General features: G+C 40.4%; 1 long non-coding RNA gene across 1 annotated transcript in view; it reads left to right on the forward strand.

Annotated features, from left to right (window-relative positions):
• Positions 1 to 13668, forward strand: part of LOC135453022 (uncharacterized) — a 66898-nt gene that overhangs the window by 38454 nt on the left and 14776 nt on the right. The gene's annotated exons all lie outside the window — the stretch shown is intronic.

Below are 13668 nucleotides of genomic sequence, written 5' to 3' on the forward strand. Positions count from 1 at the left end.
CAGTCTTTATAAATATCTAATAGAAATGATTATTTGGTGTTACATGATTATTTTGACACAATACTGACAGATACAAATTGTATTCAGGTGTACAAAAGTTTGAATTTTTAATGTAGAGCTGTCACTGTAAATCAAGCTGCTGGTCAGTCACATATTCAGCAATGAACAGAAAATACAGTTTGGATTTTTTTTTGTCCACAAACTCTGTGGAGTAGTCACACTGTGAATATTCTTAATTCCCAGTCTTTCAGCATCTGAGAAACGAACTCAGAGTTTTATAGAAGCAACAGGGATTGAACTTTCCTATCCCAGAATGCTACAGGAGCAAAAGTGTTCTGTTGTTTCTGCAGCAAAATTAGGTTACTGGGGAAAAGTGTGCCAAGCTGGAAGGACTCCAGGTGATTTTTGGGGTGTCCAGGGGCTCCAGGGCTGTGCCTGTCCATTTCCTCCTCTTTTGATAGTTCTGCAGTGAGCAATCACCTGTCAGCACATCCTTGTATGAAATATAAGAAAAACAATTATCTCTGTTATTTTGTTAAAGACATCTTTCCTTTCCTTGTTTGAAATTTGGCTTTAGTTTTATTAAGATAAAAAAGTGAAAATTAAAGAAAACAGAATAAAGTTAGTTAAAACAGAAATAAAATTAGTTCTTGTTAGGTTATCAACAAAACTCTAGGGAAGGACTTGCCTTTCTTCACCTGAAAAACATCTTGCAGCAAGCATGACATGGAGTGGAGGAGATTGGGAAATATCTCTGACTGTTGAGATATTTCCCAAGGTTTTGTTATTCTCTTCTGTTACCTCCATGCATCTGAATATCATAATATTTTTTTTTGAGTGGCTTTTTTCCCCTATGAGTTTTTAGTGCAGTTTCCCATTCTTTTGCCCACGGTATGAGGAATTTCCAGCTCGAATCCTCTAGATGGTGCCACAGCCCCAGCACAGGGAGGTGACTCAATGTTAGTTTTGTGTCCTTCTTGTTAAAATCCCACTTCAGTCAGGTACTGTACCAAAGGATTAATGATTTGAGCAGTGATAGAGTTTGTAGTTTATAAAGGGAGGAATCAGCATAGATGGGTTACTTATCCTCAGCTAGGTAAAAACAGGTTTTGGTTTTTTAGTAAATACAGAAACCTTGCAAGGACTGTTGTGTGGTCCAGTTGCCCCCTCCTTTGCTGAAGCCACACCTTGAGTGCTGCCAAGGGCAGGGGTGACCAGCTGTGGCCTGTAGTGCTAAGGGACCCCAATGAGCCTCTTAAAGCTCCCAGCAGATGTTTCTGCTTTTCTATGCTAATGGGAACTTCACAAACTGTTTTCTCTTCCTTCTGAGAGCAGATATAAGTACATGAAAATCACTTTCTTCTATCAAGAGCAAATTGATAATAACATTGGTTCAGTTGTAAGGCAGGAGCTGTGGAGGCACTCACTATATTTGGTAGTTGCACAAAGCTTATACAGAACTTCATCAAAACTAATTTTTTACGTTCTGCTGGCTTTTCTTGTAAAATCTGAATTGTGAGCACATTATTACCTGGGCTTTTAAGCCATCCACTCAGAGGCTTTTAACTGGTGTGTGACTCTGCTGCAATCCTTCTGCCTTATCACCTCTAGAGCAGCCACTCTCCTGCTGCTCTGGTTGTTCTGGTGGGTTCAGTTTAGTGAGAGCAGACATGTCAGCTCAGCAGTTGTATTCCTGAGCTTTTGGTGACCTAATACGAAGCTTTGTGTGGTCTGCTGTGAGTGCAGGGCACAAAGAGCATCCAGGGGAGGCTGCTGGGCCATGAGTGCTGAAGTTCCACTGTCCTGCTTTGACAGGAAATACCCACTGAAGCAGGAGAGTTTAAAGAGTGACTCCTCTGATGCCTGAATCATATTGAGATTAGGACTTGTTGCTGACAGCAAGGGCTGTGTTTGTGATTCACTTATATGGAAACAGTGGGCACCAATGTGTGGAAACAGAGGCATAATCTGGAAAAGGCACCAATTGTCCAGCATCAGTTACACAGAGCCTTTTATTTAGCTCATGGGTATGGACTGTGCACTTTGTAAGGACATGAAAAGACTTTACAATCTCTGTAAGACATCTGTCTGTAAAACGTGCTATCAGGCAATAATAAAGGAACCTGAGCCACAGGACTGCATTTTAAAATTTCATTTCACTTGGATAATTGCATCCTTTCTGGTGTACCTTGACACCCTGTATTTTAGATTCTTTGCAATTCTGGAAAAAAATCAGTCAGAAAATTCCAAATTAAATAGTTAATGTGCTATTTGTACTTCTATTTTATGTGATGAAACACTGGTGTCCTTTTCATTTGACACTATTAAAATATCTTTAATATTCTTCATAGAGAGTTTGCTTACTGGCCAGATTTGATTTTGGGTAGCAGCAGTCTGTACAAAGGTCAGCCAGAGTTTCTTTTAGATGCTGCAGTAGTGATTCTGAAGTGACAGCAGCTAAAGTTCAGTTTTTTACTTCCTGTCTTAGATCTATTTGATGATACTTGCCCTCTTTAAAGTACAGCTGTCTTTCTCTCCAAAAGAAGTGGCCACAGCCCAGCTTGAAATTAATCTGGCAAAGGCAATAAAAATGTGTATCTGTAAATACATCAGCAACAAAAGGAGAATCTCCTTCCTTTATTGGATGAGGGGGGAACACAGTGATAAAAGATAAGGAAAAGGCCGAAGTACTTATTGCCTTCTTTGCCTCCATTTTTACTGGTAACACCAGTTGTTCTCCAGGACCCCAGACTTGGGGAGCAGAATGTAAGCCCCATAATTCAAAGGGAAATGGTCAGTGAGCTCCTGCAGCATGTCTGCACACACAGGTCTGTGGGGCTGGATGGGATTCTCCCAGGGATACTGAGGAAGCTGATGGACGAGCTCACTGAGTCACTGCCCATCATTTATCAGCAATCCTGGGGAGCTCCCAAGTGACTGGAGGCTGGCAAAGGTGATGCCCACCTACAAGGGTAAGCACAAGGAAGGATTCAGGAAACTACAGGTGTGTTGAGCTGCTGCAGTGCTGGGGGAGCTCATGGAGCAGCTGATCCCAAGAACCATCACACAGCAGGTACAGGACACCCAGGGCATCAGGCCCAGCCAGCACATGCTCAGGCCATGTCCCTTGTGTGACAGGGTGATCTCTTTAGGGGGTGAGGGAAAGGCTGTAGATGTCTGTCTGGACTTCAGGAAAGCCTTTGATATCATTCCCTCAGCATTCTCATGGGACACTGGATGTCCCTGGCTTGGACAGGGGCACTCATTGCTGGCTGCATAGCCAGGCCCTGAGAGGGGGGGTGGATTGGGAGCAGTTTGGTTTAATGTCTGTGTCAGTCATGTGGACAGAAGGATCAAGTGCACCCTCAGGCAGATTGCAGCAGGACACCAAGCTGGGTGGGAGTGCTGATCTGCAGGGCAGGAAGGCTCTGCAGAGGGATCTGGGCAGGCTGGACTGATGGACAGGAGTTTCAGCAAAATGAAGTAGTGGCTCCTGCCCTTAGGTCAGAACAACCCCTGCAGGGCTCCAGGCTGGGGACAGTGTGGCTGCAAAGGGGACCAGTGGAAAAAAGTCTGAAATAAGTGCTCTACCATAGGATCTGTAAAGTATGCCAAGGTACTTTTTACACTGCTGAGTTATTTCAGCTTGTAAGGACCAAAGACAAAACCACAGGTTTCTGTGACCTCTTCTGGGTATAAGTGTGCATAAGCACTTTCAAAAGTTCAACAAAGATAACCAGAACTCAGACAGTTCCCTGCCAACCACTAGATAAAGTAAAAATGCTTGGTTTAATACGCTGTGTATCTGTAGTGTGGTGGCAAACCTTGGGATGCTGTAGATTCTCATAGAAGGTGGGGATGAAGCACTTAAGAACAGCCTTTTTCCCCTCTCTGTGGTGTCCAAATGTGAAATCCAGTATTAGACTGTCCTGGCTGGCTGTAGTTGTCACCTTGGGAACAAGGATTGATGCAGGTGGACTCTTGGCAATTTGTGTCTCTATATGTAGTCATTAAAAGCCTGCATTACAAGGGATGGGCAGCAAGAGAATTAGGATGAAACTTATGATTGGCATTTTTTGGATGAGAACTATATTCCTCATTACTTTAATGTTCTCTGTCATCTTTGATGAAAGAAATTAAACTACTGTCCAAAAATGTAAACTGTAGTTTGATGATGCAATATTCTCTTTTTTTATTTCTTCACCTTAGTTTGGCCAGAAGTACAAGTTCCAAAATATCATAAAGAGTCAGTCAAAAGAAGCCTGAAAACACCACAGCAAATGTACATGCATAATTAGATAGCATGAGATTTCTTCATCACTACCAATTCTACCTCTAGGTTAAGACTGCTTGGAGCAATTTTGGTATTTGGAGTTTTTGGAGTATAAAGAAAGTTAGCAAAGTTAGTTGTGAGAGTTCCTGGGACCATTGCTCATAGAACAGTGATGAGGAAAGCAGTTGGAATAGAGTATGAGGCAGAATAAGTTTTAGTTTGCATGTGCAGTTTTCCCAAAAATATCACAATTCCTTTTTGTTTAAAAAAAAGTAGGTGCAGTTGTAGAATTTATTTTACACTAGTAATCTCTTTGGACAACCTCTCTTTTTATACATGATACTCCCTAAATGATGCCCCTTGAGTGTGGCAGGGAAATTCTGTAATCAATAACTCCCAGACCAGCTTATCTGAAAGCCAAGAAGAACTCCTGGTAGAGACACTTGTTTTGAGATTCACATCCACTGCTTGTCTGACAGAACTCAAGCTGCTGTAAACTTTCAGTCCAGTGTGAAAATTGTGGGGGGGTTTGTGGTTATTATAATAATTGGACTTAGTGCAAGCAGAGGTTTGTTCTTTTGCTGTTGTTAATATTGAACTGTTTTTAACTTTGTCTGCATCTCAAGTTTGTCTGTCTGGGTCCAAACCCAGAAATAAATGCATAAGAAACCAGGAAATATTGAGAGGTAGTTTGTGACCATTGTAAAACTCTTTGGAAGGAGTCAGGATTTGCAGTGGAGGGAATTGTTCTATAATCCAGTGTTGTGGCCTCACCAGTTATGTTCTTCCAGCATGTGTCCCTGTAACTTAAATGAATCTTGAAATACTTCAGTCACCTTGTTTACCTCCCTGCCAGTGACCAGCAAAATGCTATTTTCAGTTGACTCTTCCTACAATTGAAAGCTTAGAAAACTCCCAGCAGAGTGGTGGCTCTAAGGGGACACTGCAGTGGCGTCAGGGCAGCTTCCTGTGACGAATTTCTGTAGTGATCTTGGGACAGGCAAGCTCTCCAGCCAGTGTAAATCTGTGACTCTGACATCATGAGAGTGGAACCAGAAGCCAGAGTGAAATACTGTGCATGATCTTTCATGTGGTGGAAATGTCTCTGTGAGATTCAAGGTGGATATTAAAGTACAGCCACTGGCACATGGTTTCCAGGTAACCAGCACATAAACACGGGTGCACACTCTCCAAACACAGTGTGCATTGCTCATCAGTCATGTTTGGTGGGATTCTGTCTTCTCATTCAAGTGCAGCATCAATAGCAGTGATCCACGAGGTGAGGGTAGGAGCTACTGCCAAGTACCAAATGTTGAAGGCACTTTTAATCTAATCCTTTCCCCTTCCTTTTCCTATGGCATTTATGTTAATTTCTCCATTTCTTGAATTTAAGTTTTCATAAGGCCTTACTGAGTAGGGGAATTTTGTTTCTTTTGGGCAGATCTCATCTCCTCTCCTTTATAAATTGGTGTTTCCAGAGGTGCTGGTTGTGGAGTGCCTGAGTAGATCACAGGCAGGGTTTGTATATCCTGATACCCCTTGAGCTCAGGGGAAGAAGTGAAATAGGAAACTGAAGCATCAGAGGGTGACGTCCTTCCCTTTATTGTAGCATCCTAATACCTTTCCTGGATTTAAGGCAACATCCAACTCTTTTTATTTGAGGCAGGTTTCTCATCTTCCCAGTGGTTGTTTTAAACTTATGTTGCACTTATGTTTTGTGTGGCTTTTTCAAATCTGTCTCTTTGCTGCTGTTTACTTTGACCTATTAAATATTTAAGTGTTTTTAAGAGACGTTTTCTCATCTCGTCTCCTGAAATTGCACATGAATGAAAATTCAAAACTGTTGCCAGCTTCCTTACGTACAGCAGCTATTATAAGAAAGCAGTTCAGTAGCAATTCAGTGTTAAACTGTTATCACAATTTCTAAGCGATAGTGCAGAGTGCTGGTATTTACAGGTTTTCAGGCTGTGATTCTCTTGATCAAAGAAGTGATCTCTGCTGTGTTATGAGTGTGGTGTTTGACAGCATTTGTCATAGTGTCTTCTTCCTCCTCTCTGACAAGTGATTGTGAGCCCCTTCAGCTTGTGTAGCACAAGGGTTTTACTGAATAAACTCTGCTTGGAGATTCTCATATCCATATAACAGCTTAGGTTCTAGACTGAAAATCCTTTTAAAAATAATGCTTGTGATTATTGCCAAACAAATTTTGGAAGGAAACCTGAGAGGAACTTTCTTTCATGTCTAAATTCCAATAAAATTTTACTGTTGATGCCAGACTGTGCTCACTGGACATAAGGGGAGTTTTGGTGCAGGTGGGATGCAATTCAGGCAAGTAGAATGTAGCTGTTAGTCAAGACCAGTTTAGTTTTTTAAAAATAGAAATTTTAAAAAATCAAGTATATTTTTGGTCTTTAGTTTTGTCAGAGGGATGCGACTTTATTTAGGAAGTCAGCTTTTCACTCTCTGCTGGTGAGCTCCTTTTCTGATGTTTATTCTGATCTTCTCCTAGGTCTTAATCTAGGGAACTTTATTTTCTTTTCATATGTCAGTCTTACAATGCTTTGACTGTGCTGACTTCACTGGTTGTAATTCTGAGTGAGAGAGTGATGGGAATTGGCTTCAAGGGCTGCCAGGTGTATTCCCAAACACCATCTCAGGCAGTGGTCCTGGGCTGTGCTGAGTTTCAGCACTTCCATGGTGGATCAGAGTTGTGATTATTCTAGACCAGTGTCTTGTGTCTGAAAATACTCTGTGTTTTTACAGACAGGTGAGGGGCTCTTTGCCATAGAAACTTGAAAAGGAAAGTATCGTTTTTCTGAGCAAGGAGTTCACCACGTGTTGGGGATCTTTGGTTCCTCAACCTCATGAAGAACCAGAAGGTCTTGGCCCCTTGATGACGTGTTCTGTGATCCTGAGCAAATCACTTCCCTGTGCTCTGCCTCCCCTCCCACTCTCTCCTGTCTCTTTCCCAGAGCTCAGACCTTCCCTGTGCTTGCTCAGTGTCTGCTACAGCAGAGCCCTGATCTCTGCTGGGGCCTCTGAATGCGAGTGCTGTACAAAAGTAAAAATAATCCTTCTCACAAACAGGGATGTGGGCTGGGGTTTCAGAAGGGCAGAAGAACGAGTCAGTTTTCATGGACTCCTTTAAAAGTCAAAGTTTTATGCTCAGAGGCTTAAGGCAATTTTCTGAGACCAGTCCTGTTGCTATTGGCTTCAGTGATGTAGGACAGCAGAACAGACTCCAGAAATCTTCCATTGTATCTGTCTACCCTTTTACATGTCACAAGGGAGGTTTTTCAGTGCAAGAGATTGAACCTCAGATAAGATTACATGCTGTAATTATCAGTGGGATTTATTTGTTCAGTACTTTGACCCCTAAGTGGAAAAATACATGTACATCCTTTAAGAAAAGGGAAGTGTGTGCATTTTTCCACTCTAAGCTAAGTTGATGTGTAAGCAAGGATAGGCAAAAATAAAGTTATTTATCAAAGGAAGTATTCCTATTTTCTCTGTACCTAATATGGAGTATAGAATAGATTTAGAGAATGGCTGTAAAGTTTGGAGGTTTTTTAGCTGTAAATGTAGACTAAATTAAACTGCTAGGTTTGATTAAATTTCAATTGACTGCGGTATTACACCCCCTTAAAAACCACTGGAGGGACTCAGGTTGCATTTTAAATCTAGTATTGTAATTAATGGTATCTACATTTATTATTGTGGTAACTGCACTTTAATGACCGTGTTCAGTACTAAACAAAGCTACAAAATCTAAACAGCTCTTAAGAGCATGTTGATTTCATCTACATTTTATTCCATTGGTCACCCACTTAAGTGAACTTGAATATTAAAATTAAGCTTTCAAAGTAATAGGGAGAAAGTGTAAAAGTTATTGTACAAAAATAAAATACTTTCCCTTGAAGTAGGGTGTTCATTTACCTGTTAAATACAAATTTTCAGATGGAGACTTCTGATCTTACCTGCCACTCCTGTGTCTTTTGCTGTACTTTCCCTGCTAACCAGTGTACCTTGCAGACTTTAATGTGTTTTCATAATGTATCCCAGGAAGAGAGAAAAGCATGATTACAGTTCAGATTTTCAGTTCTTGGGTGCAGCATCATTGTTCCATCTGTTGGACTTTCTGTGTGACTTCTTTCAGGCCTCTGGAAACTGAACATAGAGGATGGTGGTGGGTTTGTTCTGTATTCTTTAATTTGAGCTAAGATCAAAATAAGGTGAAACATAAATGTTATTCTTGCCACCACAGACATCTTTATGGTGAGGCTTTTGTTCCTAAAGGAAGTTTTATTGGATTTTCCCTATGTTCATGAAGTTCCATCAATGATGTAACCCTGTGGTTACTTTCATTGTTGAAACCTCACTTGGGGTTTTCAGGATATGTTTATTCACCTGTGAATGAAAAGCAAGCCTTGTCCTGTTTTCCATATCTTTGACTTTTCCAGATTTAGCTTTCTATTAAGTGAAGGAGGTATTAGCATAAGGAAGTGGCAAAAAGGCAGTATTTTACCAAATTTAGCCAGCAGGGCCAGCTTTTCTGTGGGAATATTAGATTGGCTGTGGTCCCTGAGCTGAGATTGAATTCCCATATTAATTCTATGGGTTACTTCCAGAAAAAGGACACTGTCCCAAATGGGAAGTTGAGAAGCATTTAGGCTTCCCATGTACTAAACTGCTGGGGAGGTTCTCAGCATGATTTGTTTCCCAGCCAAGCTGCACCCACATCCTGACCCCTCAGTTTGATGCTCTCCTCTTCTTCCAGGTGCAAACCAAGCTGTCACAGGGGCTCAGATGTGCTTTCCCTTGGGATATTCCCTGCGGTTGGAATCAACCCCTTGGGGATTCTCTGCTGCCTTGACCCCGCTGTGCTCTGTAAAGGGGCTGGGATGGGGGGAGAGGCTCTAACTGAAGGTTTTGGAGTACTTTCTGCAGAACCACATTGATTTCATCTCTATTAAATTCATTGAGTTTTCCCATAAGGGCTTTTTAATTTAACCATTGCTAAAAAATGCTGCACAAATTACCTGGCAGGAATGCAGTGGAGTTATAAGCCCTTTAGGCAGTCCCTTAAAGGCAAAGCAGTAAAGCTGGGTGAACTATTCCCAGCCAAGAGGGTTGGGTTTTCTTTATTTATTTATTCAGTGAATTTACCACTCGGTGTGTTCACAGATTACTGACAAACAGCCACTGATTCCTTATGAATTTGTTCATTATCCCAAATTATTCAGTGCCTGGTTTATGCAATGCAGTTTTAGCTTATAGGGCTGCTGGCAGGCTGATCCACAAGTATTGTTTGAATACCACTGTTTGTAATTCTTACAGAAAAGCCCTATAAAACTCAATAGAGACTTGGTGTTTTATTTCTGGGTATATCCATAAAACTTAGCAGAAAATTATATCCTTACCATAAAATTCTACAGCTTGGTTTAAACTAGTTATAATTTTCTACTGATTTCTGTGGTTTTAGTAGCATTTATTTAAAAAAAGCATTTTACATTGCCATTACTCTCAAATTCTTCTAGTTTCTGAGAGCAGAGAGGGTTGATAACATGGATGTTAATCTTTGGGAACTGACCTCTTTTACCCTTGAGTTTGTTTGGTTACATTGCAGTTGTACTGATGCCTGTTATAAGACATTTTTTTGCTATTGGGGTGTAAATGATTATCAGGCTCTACTTGGTTCTGCCTCTCATTGATCCTACAATGAAAGCTGAGGTATATAAATAAGAACTGTATAATATGTAAGAACATTAGATTTCTCTGTTCTTTGGATGGAATTTAATGCCCATGTTTGTGACAGCTCCTCAAGGAATGAGGTTTCATCAGTATCAGGCTCTACTCAGATTCCATGAAGTCTCCCAATTTAAAAGGTGTTTTCTTGGGTCCAGACTTGCACCTTTGAAGGTGATGATGCACGACTCTGCTAGACATTGAGAGTTGTTTCTCTGGATAAATAGCTTTGGTCATTTGCTTAAATTAATTGAAGATATAGAATTCTCTTCTGATAGGTTGTTTTGGCTTAGATTTGGTGTATTTATGTTAGTTTTAAGCATGTTCCCTGCTGGCTTTGTCTGGTGTAACAAGGAAAGGTAGAAGCCCATGGAGAAGGAATTAATCCTCTGATATGTTTGGTAGACTGTTACAAATCTTAAATTTGCAAATGTGCATAAGGAACCAGAGGTTTACCCGACAGAGTGTGCAGTATCTGCTTTTCATGTTGCAGTAGTGTTATCAGGGATCTCACTAACTCCTGGGGCTGCTCAGGGAGTGGTTTAAGGAGCTGCCCCTGTGCCAGGCTGGGTCACAGCTGTGTTATTTATTTAACTCATGGTTTGCAGCCCCACGGCTCCTGATGCCCCTGGTGAGAAGGGTGCACTGGAGGTTTTGTGCTCTTCTGGAACTTGCCAGTGTTTCTTTTATCCTCCCTGAAATACTGACTTCCAGTGGCCCATGGAATGGAAGCAGGGTGTTCATTTACCTGTTAACTCCATTATTCTGGAACAAGATGTCTTTAGCTAGTCAGATATAAAAAGATTTAAAACATCTCTAGATGACATTTCTATAATGCGTTGGTGTTTCTGTAAGACATAATAAAATATTCAGTGCTTGAACAGATGGATATAGCCACAATCCTTCTGAAGATGTTATTTTAAGGATGTGGATTATACTGGATTAATAGGCCACTAGCTTGGCAGAATGCAGCTTTTTGGTGTTTCAACTTGTAGAGCTAGTTATAACTTGCAATGAATTAGCTGTAAGTTGCACCAGTTAAAAAAGATGAAAATTAACTTTTAAAATATGGAATTTTTTTTTTTCCTTTAATGAAAATTCTATTTCTAGACAATTCTAAGAACCTTAATTCTTTTAACTGCCAGACTCTTTCCTCTGGGCTAGACTTTGACAGATACTTAGGATTATCAGGTTAACATGCAATGGATAAAAGATGGCGAGAGGCTATGGAAGAGAAAGCTTTTGTTAATGAACATCAGTTTTCAGTAGTGGGCTGTGCTTGCTCTATCAGAAGACTTTAAAATCTTGACATATGTCAAAAAAGTATTACTGGCCATGATAAATTTTATGGTCTTTAAATATAATATTTAGCAATGCTAGAATCCTGCTGAAGTTAACAATATCTTGTTCATTGACAAGGAATAAAGGTTAATCTATGACCTCCAGTAACCCATACAGCAACAGATCTTAGTTGTGGTGTGTATTTCCTTATTTAGATTTGGAAACTGGCCCATGTTGCCATGAGTTCCTCTCCAAAATGAGCCTGAATTTACCCTTAGAAAATTCATTAAAAAGGGACAGGAATCCTCCTGTCCATCAGAGTTCATTTTTATACCTAGAATGGGGACAACTGCAGCTGGTGTGGGATGGTCCCACATTCTGGAGCTCTGTTATAAATGTGCATATGTGACTCCACAGTATCTGAGTGTTCACCAGCTGTAATGTGCAGCTGTGTTGTTTTTTTTGTAATCTGGTATATCAGATACATCATAATAATAAAATTTATAATAAAAAAGGTAGTAAATTTTCTTCTCACATGAGAACTTTCCTTAATTCAGATGTAATATTAAAATATTTTCAGAGATACCAGTTCTGGAAGAGAGTAGACATGCCTCATTTACATGGTTGTACATAAAATAAAGTTTTACTGTGTAATTAATGCTTCTCAAGTTTAATCCATATCACCTTGGGAAGACTGGTTAGACATTAAGAGAAAACACATAGAAAGACTTATTCTCAGATACTGGTCTCTTGAGATCAGAATATAATACTGGATAGCCAAAAGATGGAATGATAAAAATGTTGACATCATTCAAGGAGAAACCATATTTTATCCTGTCAGTTAGAAAGGAATTTCCTGAATTTAACTTTTGTCTTTAGGACTGAGTAAATAAATGTATCTGTGTTTTGCTTTTTTTCTTACTTGAAATGTTTTACCAGGACTGAGATGTTTTACACTATATAATTGTGTACCTGCACTTGAGCCAAGCTTTGGTGAAATGTCTGGAAATAAGTTTGTAAGAGAAACTCATATATTGCTGTCAGGGTGATGTTTTATCATTTGTTTCCATACTGTACTTGGAATTTCATCTATGCCACTGAGTGTTTCAGGAATCTCACCTTCAGGTGCCATGGATTATTTTTTGAGGTACTTGACAAGTGCACCATGACCTGTTGTTGAGTCAGTCTGGCATTATTCAGTGTACATATCCTTCACTGCTCAAGTGGAACTTAAACTGTCCATGCAAATGCACTCATTGAAGGATGTTTTGTGTGTTCCCAGCAGAGAGTTCATTCTCCAGTCTGCAGGATTGTTCCAGAGCACCTGTTGTTGTTCTTAGCAAGCTTTAAATGGGTGGTAGAGTGTATTGCTGTCAAGGGATTATTTGAAGTGAAGAATATAGCTAAACAAAGCATTTGTACTTTTTCCACTATTTTTTTTTTCAAGTCCTAGGGAAAGGCGATTTTCAATGTCCTTGCATGCTCTATAGCAGCTTTACAGGAGTTTTTGAGATTTTTTGTCAAATTTATATACCTTTTATTATCATATTGAAGTGTCCTTTGGCCCATAGAGCATGTCAATGTGATGATAATGAGAATCTCTTAGTAACATAAACATAAAGCTTATGGAGACATTACAATATATATTAGTAAAATTTACAATCTTCTATACTTCCCACCTACCTCCCTTTGTTCCACCTCACTATCAGGATAAAAAAATACTGCTTGCAAGCATCATGTAAAAGTATTCCTGAGTTGTGAGTGGTGTTGCATAGCAGGAATTCCCCCAAGAACTGCCATTCTATCTGAGGTTTCAGAGGAAAAGGCCAAGTCCATCACTTTTTAGCAGCACATCTGCAAGAAGGCAACAAAAATTGCTGTCATTGTCTTATTGTTCCTGGTGCTTTCCACAAGCACTCCAGCAAGGCTTCATGGGTTAGAATGTATTGTCTAGACCAGCTTTCACTTGGTGGCTTAGCTTGTGTTTCCTTGCATGAAAACATCACTGCTGCTGGCAATGGGCTCAGCATCACAAAAATGCAGGCTCCAGTGCTGGATCTGGTAAATTCTCCTGGGGATCTCTGCCATGGGAAGGAAGCAGTGCCCAGCTGGAGTCTGTGTCTGATTTACATCAGCAGAGCCCACAGCACCTCACTCTTTCCCTTCAGATATACCCCCACCCCCAAAAAACCCCCTCCAAAGCCAGGTAGCCCAAGCTTGGATGTCTAATTCTGCTCTCAGAACTTCTGTGCTCAGCTCTGCTTTGGTTTCACTGCATTCCCTCCTGCTGTGTGCTGGGATAAACAGGAAGATCAGGCCCTGTGTGTGTTCATTTGCTTTGTGATCTGATTTATGCTGCTTGCATCTAT

Source organism: Zonotrichia leucophrys, chromosome 11 (assembly GCF_028769735.1).
Source record: "Zonotrichia leucophrys gambelii isolate GWCS_2022_RI chromosome 11, RI_Zleu_2.0, whole genome shotgun sequence".
NCBI lineage: Eukaryota > Metazoa > Chordata > Aves > Passeriformes > Passerellidae > Zonotrichia > Zonotrichia leucophrys.